Source organism: Microtus oregoni, unplaced genomic scaffold (assembly GCF_018167655.1).
Source record: "Microtus oregoni isolate MIOR12 unplaced genomic scaffold, Mior012 000018F_ref0000195, whole genome shotgun sequence".
NCBI lineage: Eukaryota > Metazoa > Chordata > Mammalia > Rodentia > Cricetidae > Microtus > Microtus oregoni.
The window spans coordinates 4896322-4918388 of record NW_024543077.1 but is presented as its reverse complement, the minus strand read 5'-3'; the positions used below and the strand labels follow the sequence as shown (position 1 = coordinate 4918388).

Genomic DNA, 22067 nt, shown 5'->3' with positions numbered 1-22067 from the left:
GTAGTGAACACTTAATCCCACCATAACACTACTGTGAAATAAGCTGTGAGTGGTGCCACTTCAGCATAGTCTCAATGATAAGTCTTCAAATAGCGCCTGACCTAAGAGAAGACCTCCTCCTTTGCTGGCTCCTGCAGACCCCTTACATTGTGTGTCAAGTCCCAAGTCTCAGAACCATGGACAGCACCCGTCCCACCATTCTCATTTGATGAAAAGCAAATATTGCAAAATGACATTAAATTCTTTCTGAAGGCAACCTAATTATTCAATACAGCAGCATGGGTGAGGAACACAATCTCATTTTCCTTCTTTCATAGTTGAAAAAATGAAAGCTCCCCAATATTACTTAGGGTCTTAGCTGGGAACATCCTTATGGATTTCTGGGAATTTTTCTAGTGCCAGGTTTCTTACTAGCCCCTCAATCAAAATATCTCTGTCCTTGCTCTCCGTCTCTGTCCTTCCCCCATCTCTACCATCCTGTTCCCTCAAGTTCTCCTCCCCACCTCATCCCCTTCTGCCCCCACCCTCATGTTCTCATGAGATCTTGTCTACTTTCCCTTTCCAGTTGGATCTATATATGTTTCTCTTAGGATTCTCCTTGTTACTTAGCTTCTCTGGGGTCATGGACTATAGGCTTGTTATCCTTTGTTAATATCCACTTAGGAGTGAGTACACACCATGCTCATGTTTCTGGGCCTGGGTTACCTCGCTTGGGATAGTTTTTTGTAGTAACAGGCATTTGCATGCAAATTTCAAGATGTCATTGTTTTTTATTACCTATAGTAGTACTCCATTGTGTAGATGTACCACATTTTCTTTATCAATTCTTTGATTGAAGGGCCATCTAGGTTGTTTCCAAGTTCTGGCTATTACAAATGATGCTGCAATGAACATAGTTGAATAAAAGTCCTTGTAGTATGATTGAGCATCCTTTGGGTATATGCCCAAGAGCGGTGTTGCTGGATCTTGAGGTAGCCCTGTAGTCAGTTTGATGACAATCTTAAATATCATCATAGAAACTTCATCCAGCAACTTATCGAAGCAAATGCAGAGATCTGCAGTGGAAAACTGGGCAAAGTCCAGTTGAAGAGTGGGAGAAGTAAGAATATGAGCAAAGAAGCCAAGACCATGATGGAGACACCCACTGAAACAGTCTACCTGAGCTAATGGGAGCTCACTAACTCCAGCCTGACTGTGAGAGAACCAGCAAAGGACCAAATTAGTTTCTCTGTATGTGGATGCAGTTGTATGGCTAGGGAGGACTATGGGACCACTGGTGGTGAGACCAGGATTTATCCCGACTGCTTGTACTGTTTTTTTTGGAACCCATTCTTTTTAAAGGGATATCATGCTCAGCTTAGATATAGTGGGGAGGGACTTGGTCCTGCCTCAGAGTGAGGCACCAGACTTTGTTGACTTCCCAAGTCTCTGAGGAGTGGATGGGGTGTAGGATAGGGGAAGTGAGGTGTGGAGGGAAGAGGAAGAAGGGAGGGAGAGGCATGTATAATGAGAAAATATAGCTTTTTAAAAAAATACATAAATAAACAAATTTTTTAAAAAATGAAAGCTCGGAAACAGAGCCTCACATGCAGGGAGGAGGGTGAAGCGAACTTTTGAAAGTTCTTTAAAATGCAGATGATCTATAGAAACTTAGTGGTATTCTAAATCCTTCAGCTGGCAACACAAAACTGCTGTCTTTTCTTTGTTAAAATTAATTTTAAAATTGGGCCTGGGGAGATTGTTCAATGGATAAAGAACTTGCTGTGCACGCAAGCATGAGGAACTGAGTTAAATCCCAGAACCCACAAGAATGCCTGGCAGGTGTGTTTGCCCACCTTAAACCCCAGTGCTTAGGAGACAGAGAGAGGAGATGCCCCCTAAACTGGCTAGCTAGACCAGCTGAGCTGGCATGCCTTTGTTTTACTAGGAGACCTGCCTCAGTAAATATGTGCAGAGCAGTTGAGGAAGACATCTGATGGCTGTGCTTGGTTTACACACACACACACACACACACACACACACACACACACACACACACACAGGCGTACACATGCATGCATACATGTGCCCATTGCGCCCATACATACACAGACACACACTCATACCTGCAAACATATACATCCATACATATGCAAGTATGCATAAACACTCTTAAGAACATCACATACATATATACACACAAAACATAATGATTTAAAATTCTTCAGTTATATATAATGTGTAAAGCTGAGTAAAAGCTGGACTAGTTACACATTTACATAAATGGAACCATGTGCACACACACGCATGTGCACACGCTCCTGTGCACTAAGTGGTCTTGGCGCCATTGACTTTCCTGAAAACGAATGTGAAAGCGGTAACACTATTCCTAAAACAGCGGTCTACGCGTGTTGCTGTTTTGGGGAAGTGATGGGGGAGTGTCATATATCAATCTGTTGATTTCATTGGTTAAGCAATAAAGAAACTGCTAGCCCCCCCCCCCCAAAAAAAAAACCAAATTCTTTAATGGTAGCATGGAGGCGAGTCTTTTCTGGAAAGGAAATGCAACCTAACAAGATGAGTCCATCTTCAGGTGTTCTGGGTAGAGCAATGGTAACCTCGAGCACAAAATTTGAGCGCTAACAAACTTCTTGGCAGTCTTGTTCTGGGAACCCCACTTCTGTTTCAAAGGACAATGAGGAGTGTGCACTGTGATTCCATCGCTCATCAAATACAGAGTTCTCACCACAGGGTAACTTGCTTCTCTGGCTACTTCACGGCACATCTGGTGGGCTTGGGAAGGTTTGCCCAGGCTTCATCAATGTCCGGGGATTTGTGATTCATGGAGGAGATCAACAAACTGGTGCGGGCTGGTTGTGCTGTTGCTGAACGGCACCATCTGCCTCAACTTGGAGATCGTCAAAGATTTCTTAAACAGTGGTGTGGAATGATCTCATAAGAGGTGTTATCAGTGGTTTTCCAATGCCTGTTGATAGAAGTGGAATCCAAACCATAACCCTAGGTGGTGAGTTTCTGAAATGAAATGACTTATTGTGCCTAAGTCTCCTATATTCAAAATGAGCTTTCCCTAACAGCTTTAGCAAAGAGGAGAAAAAGTGCTCCAGAATCTCTGAATATTAGTTTAGACCCAGTGGTTGTCTCCTTGGCTTATAGATAATAAGAGTTTAAAGGGCAGAATCTGGATGCAATAGGACTGTGTTGCTAAAATGAAGTGTTAATCATTTGGAGCATGGCCTAAGATTCATCCTTAGGTGCGGTGACAGCAGCATACAAAATACTCACATGATCTCTCCACGGTGGCCCCTTTAACAATGACAATGAAAGCTGTGCTTATTTGGGTATTTCCCTTCCCCCCCTAAAATGATCTTATATCTTCATTGTCCACTTCCCGTTTACTCTCTCGGTTAGGTTAGGGCCAGATTGCTAAGTTTACCTAAGGTCTTTGTCTCTCTTCCAGGCTGAGGCAAGTCGGAGCTGGTAGGCTCTTTCTTTCATTCTGAAACCCCCCAGTAGAGACAACCTTGGAGAGTGTGTGTTCCAGATGTCACAGCAGATAGAGTTCTGCCTGGCCAATATTGGGCTGTGATGAGAATGAGAAATAAACTCTTATTGTGTTAAACCCCAGAGATTTAGGGGTTGTCTATCACAATTAATTACTTCAAACAATGCAGACCACAATTATCAGATGGCATTGAGATTTCTCACCACTAAAGACAAATCTCATTTTCACTACTAACTAGGGTATGCCAGGAAAGTTTTTTGTCTTATTAAAGGGGGGAGGCGGAGAGATCTGTATTAACTCTATAGCATTGCTCTTAAGAATGATGCTCTTCGGTGCTTTGTGTAGAGAGGAGCCTATACTCCGATTAGGTGGAATTGCAGTATGATTAAAAAAAAAACCCAGAGACAGAAATTGGGGTTCAACCTCAAGGTCAGAAAAGCAAAATAGCCAGCCCTACCTCTTACCTTTACCTCAGCCTGAAATGGTGATCCTGCTTCCTGATATCTCAGAATGAGACTGAGTGAGAGCTGTCACCTCCTGTCTTTTATTTTTCTCTAGTGCTGGGGTTAAAGGCGTGCACCACCACCGCCTGGTTTCTATGGATAACTAGTAGCATGGTTAATGGGATTAAAGGTGTATGTCACCACTGCCTGGTCTGTAAGGCTGATCGACGGCTGTTTTAGTCTCTGATCTTCAGGCAAGCTTTACTTATTAAAATACAAATGAAATACAAATGAAATATTACTACATGGAATGATCTGCAAAATAAACATTTATGTCATATTATCACTATCTTGGTCTTATAACTAGGCTGGAAGAACAATGTCTAATTCTAGTATGTAATTCTCTCTCTCTCTCTCTCTCTCTATATATATATATATATATATATATCATTATAGTATCTCTTATGTGTCTCTCAATAGCCCCTAGTCTGGCAAAGCCACCTCTCCTGTAGAAGCTTCAATGTCAAAAGCAGTAATGTTTTCACAAACAACGGGAATACATTCCAAAAAAATATATTCCATCATTGCACAAGCACCATGGATTACTTCTACACAAATAAAGACCAGTGTTACGTCACTAGACACCACAGCCTTATGAGACCACATCTTATGTTTTTGTCCATTGTTGACTGCACTATCCTTGTATGGTATGTGGTTCATGTTGTTTGAGCCATCTCCTGTTAGGGGGAGTGTATCACCCTAACCTCCTGGATTGAATCGCAGTGTGTGCTGACTGCCAGAAGAGGACAGAGGAACTCAGGCTTTAACAAGCTTCCATCATGAGCTCTCTGCTCATGACTTCTAGAGGAAACTCATTGTTACTATAGAAGGCATCTGTCGCATTATCTTAGCCACAACAGGCGAAACCCAAGGAAGCCTTCCTTTGCCAAAAGTTCCTAGCCAAGAACTGCATTCAGTGACCTGGAACTGAGTGTATGATTGTCCAGGCTGTAAAGCCCATGGTGGAGATAAGATTACTGCCTGTAACTCACAAAAGAGACGCAAAGAAGGTTTGCCCAAAAATATGTGTCGACTTCCTAGACCCACTCTAGACGGAAAGCTCTCTATTTTAAATGAGGTTCCTGATATTTTTTCCACAGCGGCAGACTTAATGTTGCATTAAAGTTCTTGAAAAAGAAAACACTAGTAGCAAGTCCACCTGGCTTTAAAGTCCCGACAGTAACATTCCCCCCACACCGGTCTTAGTACTCGCAGAGGGCTATCTGTCTCCACAGCACCCTTGCAATCCCTGCATCCCCTTCTCATCCATAACAAAAGAAGGGCTATTACCTAAGGAGCAATTTTAAGGACAGGCTTGGTGACTCTGTACCTTATCTTCTTCTTTTCCACGCTGGGATTTGTTTGACTGCAGACGACATGCCGTTGGTTTCCTTTCTATCAAGGGTAAGCTTAGGCACAGCTCTGCCTTTTCAGGTGGAGGCCCCAACGTACCTGTGATGAGATGGTAAAATTCTGGGATTCAGACTAGAAACCTTATTAGACACCTAAACCACGCCCCGCGATTCACCATCAACGGGAAAGAAAACTGATTCTTTGTTTACCTGGCTTCCTTGTCTCTCAGTTTAGAACCTGACTTGAGAACATGTGTAAAAGGATAGAAAATGGCGAAGCAGATACCTTGGGCAGACCCTGCCAAGGTAAGCACCTAAGAGAACAGGACTCTGCAACAGAGTTAGTGCAATGGTCTTATTGGGGGAGGGGGAGAGGATAATGGGGGAAAGGCTATCTGGGTGGGGAGAGGAGAGAGGCAGGGAGGCAGTCAGACAGGAAAGCAAGAAGAGCCAGAGGAGGGACCAACTGAGAGGCACTTTGAAGAGGTGCACATCACCTGGCAACCGGTGATGTCAGTGCCTAGGCAGGCTGGTCACCGCGCAGGAGCTAGCAGCGTGTGAGCCAGCCCAGTCCAGAAGTCCATCATCCCAACTATGGAAATCTGTCCGACGGTTCAGGCTGTGAAGTTTTCTTCTCTGCGATAGCTTACTGTAAGCAGATGGAGGAAGAATGAGGAGTAGAGGAAGGGGGAAGAGAATGAGGAGAGGAAGAAGGCAGAAGTATAAGAGGAGGAGAAAGAAAGAAAGTGCAGGGGAGATTGGTTTGTAAGAGGACAATGGTTCACAGGATCAAGGCAAAGACAAAAATTGCTGTAGCCCTCAGGAGGGAGAAGGATTCAGGGAGCATGAAGCAGCAGGGCTCCCTCCAGGCTGCCTTTTTCCTGCCCTCTTCACTGCTGTCCTTGTAGGCAAGTTTCCTGCACGCCTCCAGACCGTACCGTATTTCATGCTTCCTGCATGCCCCCAGTAAACACGGTATTTCGTATTTCCTTACATACTTCCTGCATCCCTCCAGTACACATGGTATTTCATATTTTCTTACATATCTAAAGGCATTTTTTTTGTTTTTGTTGCCAATCTAAGTCTCATTTTTTCAAAAGTTGTTAGTGTCTTTTTCTTAAGTGAAAGTATTTGTGATCTTTTCTCCACCTATGGAGTTTGAAAGTTTCTGATTTTTATCTATTTATCGGCCTTTTCTCCATTCAAATTAGAATTTCTTAAGAGCAACCTTCACTGAAGACATTCTAATTCGTGTTTTTATTGGTTCAGCGTCTCCCTTTCTACTCTTTCTCTCTGTACTTTTAGTGCCATAAAATTTACACCCTTACATAACATGTAAGGATATAATATGTAGTAATAGCTTTATAATTATAGTCACATGACTCCATAATTTAGAACAGCAGAAAAGGGGGATTTTTAAAAATTTAGTTTTCTTTTCGGTGGTGCTGACATAAATCCCAGGGCCTCACAAATCTACGCAAGATCTCTACCTTGGGCTATATTTCCATCCCCAAAGGCAATTTCCGTGTAAAGATCTGTCTCTCTTTAGCTCTGGAAAATTTCCTTCTATTATCTTTAGTGATGTCCCTTGTTTTTCTCTGCTTTCTCAATTTATTAGTCAATCCATAAAACACTAATTTCTTCATGTTTCTAAGACATTTTGTTACATTTCAACCCATGCATGTGCTGCATAATGTTTAAGTCAGGTTAAACATATTTACTCCTCGAAGATAAATAATTCATATTATTATATTATAGTGGAAACTTTCAAAATTCCTTCTTCACATTTTTTAATACCATATATTATTATCTGCATTATCTGTTTATTATTGCAGCTGCTTTGCAGGGCAATAGCGCATCAGAATTTTCTGCTCCATCTAAGTGTTACTTAGTACCCGTTGGCCTTCCTGTCCCATGCATCCCCACCACCCTCCCCAGCCTCTGGCTATCACCACACTATCTTCAACTTCTATGGTAGAAGCTGCCTAAAATTTTACAGAAGGTCGGGCATGTAGCTTTAATCCCAGTAAACGGGAGGCAGAGTTAGATTGTGTGTGTGAGGTCAATCTAGTCTACACGCTGGCAGAGGAAGTGCATGATAAATCTTGCTTAAAAAAGAGTAAATCCCACATAGGAATAAGATCATGTAGCATTTGTCTGTGTCGGGACTTTGTTTAACATCATGGTTCTCTGGTGAAGGCATAAGTCACAAACAATCCCACACCAGTTTGGAATTATGATTAATAGGGTGGTATTTATTTAAAGGGGAAAAAACTTACAGATCACCGTCCCAGACAACAACAGCCCTCTGCGCAATTAGGAAGGAGTCTAGTCGCCTGAAACGGAGCAGGAAGGAAAGAGAGAGCGAGGAGGGAAGTGGCCACTTTTTTAAAGAGAGAGACCATGCCCCAGTGGGCTGGTATCTCAGCGGCTATTGGCTGGAGGAGCGGAAGGACCTCCCGCAACACTCTGGTTTAGATCTTGTTACAAATAGGATTTCATTGGCTTTATGAATAAATAATCTCCCATCATCTCTATGTGCTACATTTTCTTTATCTGTTCATCAGTTGATGGTGGGTGGATTAGATTTCCTAGCCATTTCTCTATCATTTTCAATGTTCACAGGAGGAGAAATGTCCCTTGGATATAACTGATCTTGTTTCTTTGTGAAATGTTAGTCAGTAGCATTCCTTGGTCATACGGCAGCTCTAAATTTAATCTTTTGAGGAACTTAAGTAGATTTTTAACCACTAAGTAAATATTAATTAACTTATATTGCAATCATTAATATACAAAGGCTCCATTTTCTCTTCATCTTCAATGACCATTTGTTAACTTGTTTGCTTGTTTATGGGCTTTGTTTCTTTTTAATTTCTTCCTTCTCCCTCCCTTCTCCTCCCCTTCCCTCCCCTCCTCCCCCCACTTCTTTATTTTTAGAGGCAGGGTCTTTACTCTTCAGCCTGGACTAACCTAAAACTTGTAGAAATCCTCCTTCCTCTGCCTCCCAAGTGTACCGTGCCTGGCTTGATCGCCTTGACAGTAGCCATTTCACTGGGGTAAGGTGACATCTTCTTATGGCTTTGATTCGCAGTTCCCTGGTGATAAAAGATTCTGAGAATTTTCCCCATGTACCTGCTGTCAATTTGCAGATCATCTTTTGAAAAATTCCTACTTACAGATATTGCCATCAGTTAATCTTTTTCGTTTTGCTTCTTGTGTGCTTGAGGTATTTCTCACATATTCTGGATTCTAACTCTTGCTCAAATATGACGGAGTGTGTTTTCCTCCAGTAGATTGTGCTTTTCTCTCTATTGTCTGTTTCCTTTTCTGTGTAATTTTTTTCTTTACTTTAGAGTATAATCTCATTTGTCAGTGTAATTGTATCCATTTTAAAACTTCCTTGATATTTGATATGTTTTTGAATTTTGTAGAAGAAACAGATCTGGTGGAGATACGCTCTTGTCTTTTGTTTGGGAATGTCTTCATTTCTAAAATTATAACCTTGTTGGCTAAGATATTCTCAGATGTCAGATTTTTTTTTCTTCCTAGCTGTGAAAAATCTCACTCCCTTTCTCCTGGCTTGCAAAGTTTCTGCTAACAGACGTACTTTCAGGTTAATGGAACATCCTTGTATTATTGTTTTGTGGAAGCCCTACAGATCCTTTATCTTTGCCTTAAAAGTTTGATTATAAACTGTCTTAGGATAGACGACCTTGAATTAAGTGTGACTACTGTCTTCGATTTTCCTGTACCCGGATATCTGTAACCTTTCTAGGAAGGGGAGAGATTTTTTTGTTTTTTTGTTTTGGTTTATCTTGCATCTTTCTTTCTTTCTTTCTTTCTTTCTTTTCTCTTTAATTCTTTTCTCACACATCACATTCTGACCATAGTTTCCTCTCCCTCTACCACTCCGATGCCTCCTTTTACCATTCTTCTCCCCAGATCCATTCTTCCTCCATTTCTCATCAGAAATAAAAAGAAAAAAAGAAAGAAAAAGTAGTGGGCTTCTCAGGGATATTAACTGAACATGGCCCAACAAGTAACAATAAGAATAGGCACAAACCCTGTTATCAAGACCGGACGAGGCAACTCAATAGGAGGAAGAGGGTCCCAAGCACAGGCAAAAGAGCGAGAGACACAGAGGAATGAGAAAGCAGTCAGTCAGTGGGTAGATGAAATCAGTAGCTCAGTCTTCGGGTATCCGCTAGCATGGGGCACACTGGCGTTCACTGTAGTAAGCACAGTGCTGAGGCTCAGGTTCAAAGCCTAGACTTCCTATTTCTGCCTGTCTGAAGCAGGAGGCTGCTGCTTGAGATTAGAGGAGGATTGGCACAGGCAACTTCTTTTTTCCCATCTTCTACAGCATGAGTTTCTATTTGGCTTCATTTGAAGCAGGCACTGTGGTCTCTTGTTAATTTCTTTAGCAGGTTTTTGGTGCATGAATAGTTGTTCTACTTGGATCGGATCTTACCCAGCTGCCGTCTGGTTCCACTTCCTTTCCTGCTTTGTAAAAAGTTTGTTTATTTTTATTTTATGTGTATTATTATTTGCCTGCATGTATTTATGTGCAGAGAGAGAGAGAGAGAGAGAGAGAGAGAGAGAGAGAGAGAGAGAATGTTTGGTGACTACTGTAGGCTAGAAGGCATTAGATCCCCTGGAACTGGAGTTTTAGGCAGGTGTGAGCCAACATTTGGATGCTGGGAAACAAATTCCAGTCCTTTGCAAGAACAGCAAGTGCTCTTAAACACTGAGCCATCTCTCCAGGCCCATAGGTCTTTAAAAAAAATCAATTTCAAACTCCTAGTAATTGAATAACATTTTTACTTCATAATATCTCTCTGTTCTCTTATTGTTCCTTATTGAACACAAGAGTAGTTCTTAATTTACAGGCAGCTCAATACTAACCTAGGTGTGGTGCATACTCCAGAACAAATATGGTATACAGAATGTGGAGTAGAAACCAAGTTCTCGCTGATCCACTTCCCAGAGACCCAGCCGTTGTGAAAGCTCTAATGCAGTCTCCCAGAGACAAATCATGACTTTAAAGACAGGCATAGCCTTTAAATAATTCCTGATTACATTGAAAATGTAATCTGAGTTTGGCTTTTATTATTTTTGACATTTTCATATGCTTGTATAATCTATTTTGGTATTCATGTTTTCTTTTTATGCCCTTGTCTTTTCTAGATCAATTCATTTTTATTTAGGATCACATATTCTCCTCCTTTTGGACTTCCTACTTCAAGTCTCTGGTTTTCTTTATATACTGCATTATTTATTCTTTTGTAAAAATGGACTGTGCTATTTTTTCCTAGTTTTATGATACAAATTTCCTTGTGTGATTTGTGTATGTTCTTGCCTATTCTCACCCCATGTGGAAAAGCAGTATCTCCACACAGAGTAACGGTGGTAGAAAGACAGAGTGGTGTGTACTTCAGAAAAGGGGTAGAGAGTTGGTCAGTATGTGGGGAAATGAACCAGTCCCGTCCAGGTCCTCACTCCTCTTCAGGCCGTTTGCTCTATCTCCCCGTTAATGTCATGGCTCATTTCTCCCCTCTCACTGCCACATTCTACCCAAGCCAGTGCCATTTACAGAGACCTCGCTAGTGTTTCCCAGCTGCTTGGATTCCTTCATGCGTGGCCTTGTTTGCATTTGCACAGGAACATCCAGGACACAGCCTCGACAAGGTCACTGTAATCATCTCTCATCTGCTAGCGGTTCACACAATACACAGTCCTTAGGAAAAGTTCTGGCCATTGATAGCTCAACTGAGGCTATCAGTCTATCTGCCATGATACTTGCTTTTAGTTAAAGTAAAATGATTTCTCATGGTATGTTGAACAGAGGTTTCTGTACCACCCAGTCCTGCACCCGTTCAGTCCCAAAGAAACACACAGAGGTCTACATTAATTAGAAATTGGTTGGCCTGTTAGCTCAGGCTTCTTATTAATAACTCTTACATCCTACATTAACCCATAATTCTTGTCTGTGTTAGCCATGTGTCTTGGTACCTTTTATCAGTGAGGCTTTCTCATCTTTCTTCCTCTGTATCTGGGTCACAACTGCAGACTGAGTCTTTCCTCTTCCCAGAATTCTCCTGTTCTCATTGCCCCGCCCATGCTTCCTGCCTGGTTAATGCTAGGGGTAAGTGTCTGCAGGAAGATACTTCCTAATGAAAGGGGATTATCAATCTCCTCAGTGCTTAGTCCTGAGATGCCTGTTTTAGGGGAGCCCTGGGAGAGGAAGTAGAGAATAAATGTATTTTTATCTGTTTGTTTCTGTGTATTTCCCCTCTCTCCATCTGCAGAACTGATATTTTCACACAAGACACCTGCCAGCCCTGTCTGTTCCAGGACTTCTCACTAATAACAACAAGTTAAATGAACCGCAAGTATCATTTCCTCTTTACAAACCTGATATCTTCCAACGGTTGTGGCACTCAGAATTATGGTAGCTTTATCTCTTGGGATAGTGTCTCATTTCCTGTTTTGAGGTAGTTGTTCCCTTCTTCTGATAGAAGGAAGTTATTCATCTGGCTTCTAGCAACACTATAAAACTAGAAGAAAAAAAAAACTTTGGAAGTTGCAAAACTGATGATTAGCAGGAATGCTGTGGCCTTGTTCAGTTACGGGGTGCCACGCTGTTCACCCATTCACACTTGCTGATTGATTTAATGTTTGTAAATTTAGCTCTCCTCAGTCTCAGCTGATGTGTGGGTACATACACCAAGCAGACTGATATTTATGCCATAAGTGAGAAATAACTCGATAATTTATGAGTGGTGAAAACCCAAAGATGAGAAGGCTTTCCCCCAGAGAAAGAAGACACACACACACACACACACACACACACACACACACACACTTTAGACAACTCTCCTTGGCACTTTCATTTTAAGAACGTGCGTATTTTATGGTGGAGTGGGAGAGAGAAATTGTGCAGCCCCCATGAACTTTTCCTTTTATGAGCTGTCTCTGAGAGAAATGCTTCTGTATAATGGAATACTTTTCTTTCCTTTCTGTCTCCATCGGCACAGAGGCTGAGCCCATGCTGGTAAGAACGTGCAAAAGTCTATTGCCTGTGCACTGGCTATCTGGGGGCTGCTAAGTGGCTGAAGCGCTGAAGAGATGCCACGCTGAGGGCACAGCTTGTGAGCGGTTTATGTGCTATGTCCGGAGTGTACTTCCCTTTCTTCATAACTCTGTACTTGCTAACAGAGTTCTCTATATGTTTCTTTCAAACCAGGAAGTGGTCTGCTTACAAAAGAACAATGTTCTTCCAAGGAAAAGAATTCTGTACAAGCTCAGAGAAGAACAGCTAAGGAAGAAAATTACTTGAATGTCTGCTTGAAATAGCGTTTTAAAAAAGACATTGAGGCAGATGATTGCTTAAGTGGTTAAAGGTTTGGGTGACATCTAATTCCACCATAAAATGTGTGTGAGGCATATGCCGGTGCTCAAACGAGTCAAAATGACAGCCACACGTACAGGCTCACACGCTGCTCATCTTACATATATGTACTTCAGCCTGAGGATGGAGGCAAGTGTATAACGAGGAGGCGATTGGTCAGCTCCCCTCCCCCAACCTTGCCTTTCCCTCCTTATTCCCTCATGTTTGGAGAACTCTGTAAAGATGTCGGGAGGAACTAAGTCAGAAAATTGATCAGGACTGCAAATGTTTACCCTGCACAGCGGCGTGGACTCACCAGAGCTTTGAAGCAGGACACAAACTATTTGACTTTTTTTTTTCTTTTTCTTTTTTCTTTTTGGCACCAGGCCTGAGAGAGGAGAGGAAGAATTAGATGTCAGGAAGATATCAGAAAGGTTGAAAATGGACAACATCCACTGGTCCAGAGCAGTTTTGGGGAAAAATCTGGTACATGTCACCAAATGGCTCAACAGAAATCCAATACTACCTCCTTGAGAACCATCAATTGTTCTTGGTTGTTCTTAAAGTTTTTGTAAGTTTTAAATGAGTTGTATTAAAGTTTAGTCCTTTGACAAGAGATTTTTAATACCCTCATGTTATAAGGATAGATTCCTTACCAGCTTCGAGTCCTTATGTAGATGTGCGTGACAGCATCCTAATGCCAAGAGGCCGCAGTGCCTACAGGGCACCTGGGAGGATTCACAGGACCTGCAGCTGTTTGAGAAGGTTGGTGAGCGCCCACATTAAATCACCCTGCATCCTGGGTTAAATACTTGCTGAGCAGCTTTTTCTTTTCTTTAGAAACAAATGTTTTTCATTTTCAAAATGATTCATTTATTTTATGCGTATGTGTGCGTGTTTCATGAATGTGTGTACATCCTGTGTGTGGCTGGTGCCCATGGACAGCAGAAGAGGGCATCAGGCTCCTTGGAGATGGAGTTACGGGGGCTTGTGAGATGCCACATGGGTGCTGGGGCTCTGAAGACAGACCCTCTGCAGGAGCAGCAAGTGCTCCTAAGTGTTTGGCTATTCCTCTAAGCCTTCTTTTTTCTTTAAGTTTTCTTTACTCTTGAGAGATTCATATCTGTATCAATGAAATATAATCATGTGAAACCCATTTACATTTTATTTATTTATTTTGTGTACATGTGTACACACAGGCCACAGTGTGCACATAGAGATCGGAGGATAGCTACCGAGTTCTCCCGTTCCACCAGAGGCCTCAAGCAGAGATCAGGCCTGGTAGTAGATACCGTGACTATTGAGAATCTCACTATCCCCAGATACTGTATCTCTTCTAGAGAATATTTAACTAAGCTTAAGAGGTAGAAAATAGATATGCTTTCAAGATGTCATTATTTGTCTTCTTTCTTTTCTTTTCTTTTTTTGAAATTTGCAGGCAAATGGATGTATCTAGAAAACATTATATTGAGTGAGGTAACCCAGACCCATTAAGACAAATATCACATGTACTCACTCATAAGTGGCTTTTAGATATAAACCAAAGAAAACCAGTCTACAATTCACAATCCCAGAGAACCTAGACAACAATGAGGACTCCAAGAGAGACATACATGAATCTAATCTACATGGGAAGTAGAAAAGACAAGATTTCCTGGGTAAATTGTGAGCAAAGGGACCATGGGAGTGGGTAGAAGGGGAGGGAAGAGGAAGGGAGGAGAGCAGAGAAAAATGTAGAACTCAACAAAAATCAATACACACACACACACACACACACAAACAATTTAAAAAGCATACATTTATTTTCTGACAGTTTCTGTAAATAAGGAATCAGCTGTGGCTTGAGTGGTTTTCCCAGAAGCACGTTAGCAAGTTGCCGCCCCATCTGCAGCCTCAGCTGAAGAAAGATTTGCTCCCCAGTCCTGTATGTTGATTGCGGAAAGTATGTATTACTTTCACATTCTTGCTATGCAGCGACTTTCTGCCTCTTCATAAAATGGGACTACTCCCTCCTCCCACCCCAGGTGTGTGCCTGTGTGCAGGAATGTGTGTCTCTGTGTGTGTTGTGTGTGTGTGCGTGTGTGCATAGAAGTCAGAGGTCAATGTGGGGTGTAACATCTCTTTTTAGAGGCAGGGTCTCTCACTAGGACTGGAGTTAGCTGACCCACTAGGCTGACTGGCAGAGAGCCACAGATTTGTCTGACGCCGCCTCCCCACTACCCCAGTACTGGAATACAACATATACTATACTGTCTGGACTTTTACTTGTGTGTTGTGTCCTCAAGCTTGTAAAACAAGCTCTTTCTCAGTTAAGCTGTCTTTCCTGTTCACTTCCCCATAAAATGTAAAAGGACTCACCTGTGAAGGCCATGCCCATCTAGGATAATCTTTGAGGATTTTTTTTTGTTTGTTTGTTTTTGTTTTTGATTAATTCAAAGTTACCAATTAGGGGCTTTAGTTACACCTGTAAAATTCCTTCTTCGCTGTCGTGCATTATTCTGCTGTTTGGTGCAGTGCTGGGGTTGGTTGAGATCATGGCATCTGCTCAGAATTCTACCTGCCTTGTTTTCTGCCCACCACATTACACTCGGTTCATCTCATCTCCATTTTTACTCTTGGCAACTAAAATATCCTATGTAGCAACATCAGCCCCTTACACAGACACTTCCCTAACCAAATCATCCCTTTGTTACATTTCCTATTCTGCTGTCATATAAGAAGCACGCCCATTTCCTCAACTTTCTAACAATGCCTTTTAGGGCCCTCTGTGACAACTTCAGTGGGACATTTTAGACACTATTCCCAAAGCCCTGCAGGTTTTCACAAGCATTCCCTGTGTGTCTCCTCCCCAGCTTCTACCAACCATAGGTCCGAACGCTGAGGACATAACCTAGACATTGATGGCAGCAATATCAACTGAAGACTAAGTGCTGCAATTCACAGCGGTCTGGCAAGCACTCTGCAAGTTAGTGAATTGCAGCACCAGCCATATTGACTCATACATCTGTCACCATTCCATATATAGGTTTGTGTTTGCTGAACAGTTACTCTGATAAGCTGAGATAATCCTCTTAGCTTAAAATTCACCATCTAGAAGTTCTCTGAAAAAGCCACAGGAAATTGGATGTCTAATTGGACCAATTTACTTCTTGAGACCTAGAAAACCTGGAATACAAACTGACACATTAAGAGATAAAACCAGCCGGGCGGTGGTGGTGCACGCCTTTAATCCCAGCACTCGGGAGGCAGAGGCAGGCGGATCTCTGTGAGTTCGAGGCCAGCCTGGTCTACAAGAGCTAGTTCCAGGACAGGCTCCAAAACCACAGAGAAACCCTGTCTCGAAAAACCAAAAAAAAAAAAAAAAAAAAGAGATAAAACCACATTCAGCTTCTCTATCCAGTCAGCAGACAAGCTTCCTGCAGGTAGGCTGCTCCAACACCCCCATCCCATCAAACAGACCCTGGAAGCTACAACTCCTATCCCACCCCTAAACCCTCTTATCCCACATGACTTGAGAGGAACTCTGAAAGTTCACATGCAAATAAACAGAAACACAGACAACAGATAACCTCATACCAGCAAACCCAAAAGAAGGGAAACACACAAACACTATCACCAAAAAACAACAAGCATTAAAAATCACTGGTCATTAATATCTCTTAGTATCAATGAACTCAATTAACCTATAAAAAGATACAGGCTAAAAGAATGGATACAAAAGTAGGATCCAACCTTCTGCTGTATACCGGAAACACACCTCAGCCTCAAAGACGGACACTACCTCAGAGTTAAGGGTTGGGAAGAGATTTTCCAATCAAATAGACCTAAGAAACAAGTGAGTGCAGCTATCCTAATATCTAACAAAATTGATTTCAAACTAAAATCAATCAGAAGAGGTGGAGAAGGACACTTTATACTCATAACAGGAACAATTCATCGAGATGAAGTCTCAACCCTGAATATCTATGCTTCAAATACAAGATCACCCACATATGTAAAAGAAACATTACTGAAGTTTAAATCGCACATCAAACTCCACACACTATTAGTAGGAGACTTCAATACCCCTCTCTACTCAATGGACAGGTCAACCAGACAGAAGCCTAACAGAAAAATAAGGGAACTAACAGATCTCATGACTCAAATGAACTTAATGTTCATTTGTTCAAATAATAATGTTCAAATGTTCTCATCTAGAGAACATTTCACCCAAACACAAAAGAATATACCTTCTTCTCAGCACCTCATGGAGCCTTCTCTAAAACTGACCAAAACTTGTTAACAAAGCAATAAATTAAAAAAAAAAGTAGGAATAACCCCATGTATCTTATCGGATCAAAATAGTTTAAAGTTCAAATTTAACAACACTAATTGTAGAAAGCCTACAAACTCATGGAAATTGAACAGTGCTCACTTGACTCATGCCTGGGTCAAGGAAGAAATAAAGAAAGAAATGAAAGACTTCCTAGAATTCAAAGAAAATAAAGGCAAAATGTACCCAAATCTATGGGACACGATGAAAGCAGTGCTGAGAGGAAAGTTCATAGCACTAAGTGCCCACATAAAGAAAATAGAGAAATCTTACACTATTGATTTAACAGCACACCTGAAAGATCTAGAACAAAAAGAAGCAGATTCACCCAGAAGGAATAGATGACAAGAAATAATCAAATTGAGGGCTGGAATCAATAAAATAGAAACAAAGAAAACAATATATATTCTGTTAAGCCATTGGTCGAAAGCAGCTTCTTTATTAACCAATGGCAATAAAACATATTCACAGCACACACTAACTTCCACTTCAAAAGATAGTTTTTCTCTTTTTTTAAAAAAAAATAAATAATAATAAAGAGTTATATGGAACAAATACCTTAAAGAGAGGAACAAAACCTCGGAGTCAACTCTGGATTTGATTCTTTGAAGAGAAATATTGTTCTTCTAAACAGTCTTTTATTTACTGATTTATTTCTGTGTGTGTGGTATGTATAAGTATGTTGTTGGGTGTTACACATATGTGTGCAGATGCATACACACATGCCTCTCATGGTGATGTAGGAATACAAACTTCAGTGTTATTTCTTGAGTACCGTCTACATTTTGCTTGAGACCAGGTCTCTCATTGCCTTGGAACTTGGCTTCCAGGAATCTGTCCATCTCACCGTTACTGGGATTCCACACGTGACTGGGATTCCACATGTGCACCGCCACATCCTGCTTTTTGTGGTGGGTTCTGGGGACCCAAACTCAGGTCCTCACTTGAAAAGTGTCCTACTAACTGAATCATTTCTCCTGCCACTAAACATAACCTTTTGCCAACAAACATAGCATGAAAAAACTAAGTGTACAGATTGTCAAGGAGGAAGAATAAATCCTGGAAGGGAGCTGGGTTGGGGCTAGGGCTAGGGCTAGGGCTATGGTTAGTTCCATTCCATTCCATTCGGAACTAAACTTTTTATAATATATAGAACTTATTATCTTCTTTAATGGAGTTTCATAATTTACCCAGTATTAGGCAACCAGACAGTGTTGCAGCCACGAACCAGCTCAGAATTTTGATTTCAAACTCTATATTCACAACAATTGCACTGCAAAACCAAATTAGAAACAAGAAAATTATTTAAATATCGTTAAATAAGAAAATGAAAAAATCCAAATCTTTTTTTTCTTAGTAAGGTTTTAAAAACTCTCTCTCTCTCTCTCTCTCTCTCTCTCTCTCTCTCTCTTTCTCTCTCTCTCTCTCTCTCTCTCTCTCGAAGGAGTAAAAATTTTGCAAGTAGGATTTTTTTTTCTCATGGTAACTGTCTTCTGTCAGGAAAGCAATGACCTTACAAGTCAATATTTACTGTAATTGACTGAAATCTGGACACACAGCAAGTCCAACTGGGAAAGGAAGTTCTCCTATATCAAAGAACTGTGATGCAGATAAAGGAGAGAATGATTAATCCTGGAAGAAGCCGAACTTTGGTCCCATGTTTACCCTCTGGCAAGTTAGCAGCAGAGAATCGAGGAGAGGCCACTAAAAAGAACCAGAGACGCTGGGAGTTCTGTGTGTCCATCCACAGTTCTTCCTGGACTACAAAAGCTCATTTTTCTCTGCGGCCAGGATGGCTTCTGCTCAGAGGTCTCCCGTTCTCCACATTTTCTGCTCACCAAATCCTCAAAAGCTGAACTCCATGTAGTTCAATCATAACATACTATCTCATCTCAAAAATATGTATTTTGATTAACTTTCCATAAAAACAACAAGAGAGTTTATGGATAAATATTCCACATACTACTGCAAAAGAGCAGGGGTCTTTTTCACTACTTGGAAAATGGATACCTCTTTCCTCTTTGCTCTCCTGAAAAAAATTTTCTCAGTTCCTAAAAGCACTGTTAAAGAAATCTGAGCTAATGAACTCTACATGAATAAAAATGATGTCAGGTTTCTATAATAAACATTTAGGGTTGATGGGCACCAATTTAATTGATTGATAATATAGTGTGAGCCACTGCAAGAGCTGTGGTCATTTAGCCATGCCCATAAACCTGTAAAAAGATTCAATCTAACCCCATCTTGTAGCGTCTCAGAGGGAAGTGGCGTCTGTCTTGGAAACAGGAACGCGTATGGTTGGACCCACACATCCTGGCTGTGGGTCCTGACGCAAGCACCTATTAGCTGTGTGATCTTTTTTTTAAAAAAAAATTTATTTATTTATTATGTATACAATATTGTGTCTGTATATGCCTGCAGGCCAGAAGAGGGCACCAGACCTCATTACAGTTGGTTGTGAGCCACCATGTGGTTGCTGGGAATTGAACTCAGGACCTGTGGAAGAGCAGGCAATGCTCTTAACCACTGAGCCATCTCTCCAGCCCCCTAGCTGTGTGATCTTGAGCCACCTTAAGTTTCACTTTCCTCTCTGAAATGTATGAATAACAGCAATGTCTGTTCCAGAGGTCTGTTGAGAGTATGAGCTGTGCTTCTTAAATAAAATCCAGCTAGTACTTGATTATTCTCACAGTAATTGGATAGATCTCCCAGATATATGTCAATGTTGTTTGAAACGGGATAAATAATATCGTGTAGATAAGAAATCCCAAGAGTAACATTTGCAACATGTCTTAGCTAATTCCATTCGACCTCAAGACCCCTTACAAGTACCTCCAACATATAGGATCTACAATCGTCAGACATTATCAAAAGGTCGTCTAGTATTTATTTTCTAACATCCTGTAGTTGCCGTGTGTCTCTTCCTTGTGTTTACTTTCTCATTTTTTCTTTCAAGTTATCATTTAAAGTTCAAGCAAGAATGTAAGTAAGCTACTTAAGCACAGAAAATTCATACAATAGTTTGTTGAGTCCTTCCTTGTAATGACTTTTTCTATTATCTTCTCAGCTAAGACGCCCTCACCCCTCCACACACATACTCACAGATTAGTAGGCAAAAGGCATTGATGGGCAGCAATCTCTTGATTGCTGCATCGGTGTGTTCACTGAAATGCTGAAGCAAGAAGTAGGTCTAAGCTGAGAAGGCAGCCCAAACCTTCCTGGATGCAGATAGAGATTTCCTATCTGTCCCTTTGTGATAGTGGTGAGTGTTTTTCTTCTTAGGGAAGACAGACTGATTGACTTCTGAAAGTTGACCCTTGTTCATTATCAACCCATTAAACACTGGCAGTTAAGAGGATGTCCTGGCAAAAAATCATTGTCAATGCTAACCAAAGATAAATATTTGTTGAGTAACCATGTTTATTTACAGACCGAAGAAATCCTACTGATGCTTTTCTTTGCCTAAACAAACCCCAGTAGAGTTGAAGAAGAGTTCAGAATTTGCTGTATACCTTAATAATTTTTGTAACGAACTTTCTAAGAGGAGGTAACTACATCTGAAACAGGTCAGGAGAAGAACTGAGTTTTCAGGTTATAAATGAGGAGAGGCTGGTAGGGCAAATTCTAGTTCTGTTATCTTCCCAGCTTTGCCCTCAGCACAGCCTTGCCTCTTCTCTTCCTGCTATGGGACTGGTAGACTATATCCTATATCCTGGAACATCAGGAAGTCACAGAAGATAAAGAGCCACTGGAAGTGTGGGTGGACGGGCATGCACCTGGGCATCTTGCTCCTCTTCAGACTCCTTGACAGCTGAACACTGACAGCATCCTTGCATCTATCTCAGCCCAGCTGCTCCTGGAGAGGGACGGAATTCCAGGATATAGGAGGGATGTAGGAGTATCTGAGTCCTGAATTTTGTTACAAGAGACTCTGTCACGAGGCACCTCCCCAAATCATGTAGTATAGATTTCCTCATGTCCTACCTCACATGGGGAAGCACCAGCCTAAGCCTGACAATCTTTTGCTCTTCGCTCCAAGATGATGTTATTAACTGAGTGTACTAGTCAGGGTCCCAGTGAGAAACAGTGCAATATTGAAGCTGACAATTTGAGGAAATGAATTATAAGACTATTTTCAGTTTTGTGGCTAGCATGTTACAATATCTCAAGTAGGCTAGAAGTGGTATCAACACCACAAGGAGAAAGCCCTTGCAGAAGCTGTCTGGATGGGGCTGCTGGTCTCAGCCAAGGTCACATCCGACAGCACAGGGAAGGAGCAAGGGTGGGTGCTCCTGACCTCATCCACTTCCTGGCTGACTGTCTCTGCCTAGGGCTTCCTTGTGACTGAGCCCAGTGGGAAGGCCAAGGGCAAGGAAGCCTGTGTTGGTGCACCTAGAGGTCAGCCTGCAAGCACTGAGCAGGTGCAAGAGCTTACAGGGAGCTTCTGTAGGGGCATTCAGAAGGCTTCCCGATGACCAAGTCAGAGATGACCCCAACAATCACTAATGATGACCTTATGAGCCGAAACACTACGAAATATAGATAAATTGAGAATATGCATAAAATAGGGTTAGAGAAATAGACTCAAATGCTAAATAAACAGATAATTAAATGAATTTCAAAGTTACAAGAAGGAATATTTGAGATGTGTGGCAGGAAAGACTATTCTGAGAACCAAGCCGATGGGACATTTGCAAGAGAGAATAAAAGAACCCAGTGGGTCACACGGGAGAATTGAGCATGCCCAAGAGCACATTAGTGAGCTGGAAAATCACATCAAGGGATCTTTCTGAAGATTCCACGAAAAGACAAAGAGCCCGAGAGTAAACAGCAGCTAGCTATGACGGAAAGGTGAGAACCATCTCGCAGGCCCGATAGATTCAGATAAAGATGAAATGGAACAGGAGACAAGATAAAGACTTCCCAGAATTGAAGACATTACTGGATAAGATTCATCGTGCTGAATATGACACAAAAGAAAAATGAAAAGAAGAAGAATGCACTCTAA

General features: G+C 41.5%; 1 long non-coding RNA gene across 2 annotated transcripts; it reads right to left on the bottom strand.

The window, feature by feature from the left end:
• Positions 1-2638: 2638 nt before the first annotated feature.
• On the bottom strand, positions 2639-20298 carry LOC121458710. Of its 2 annotated transcripts, none has more exons than XR_005975875.1 (6): positions 20162-20298; positions 13404-13500; positions 13064-13135; positions 11772-11914; positions 5336-5457; positions 2639-2965 (listed from the first exon to the last, which is right to left on the bottom strand). It is a non-coding gene; the product is annotated as an uncharacterized LOC121458710 (long non-coding RNA). The 2 variants fall into 2 exon arrangements; XR_005975874.1 differs by lacking the exon at positions 2639-2965 and adding an exon at positions 3546-3580.
• Between the last annotated feature and the right edge of the window lie 1769 nt (positions 20299-22067).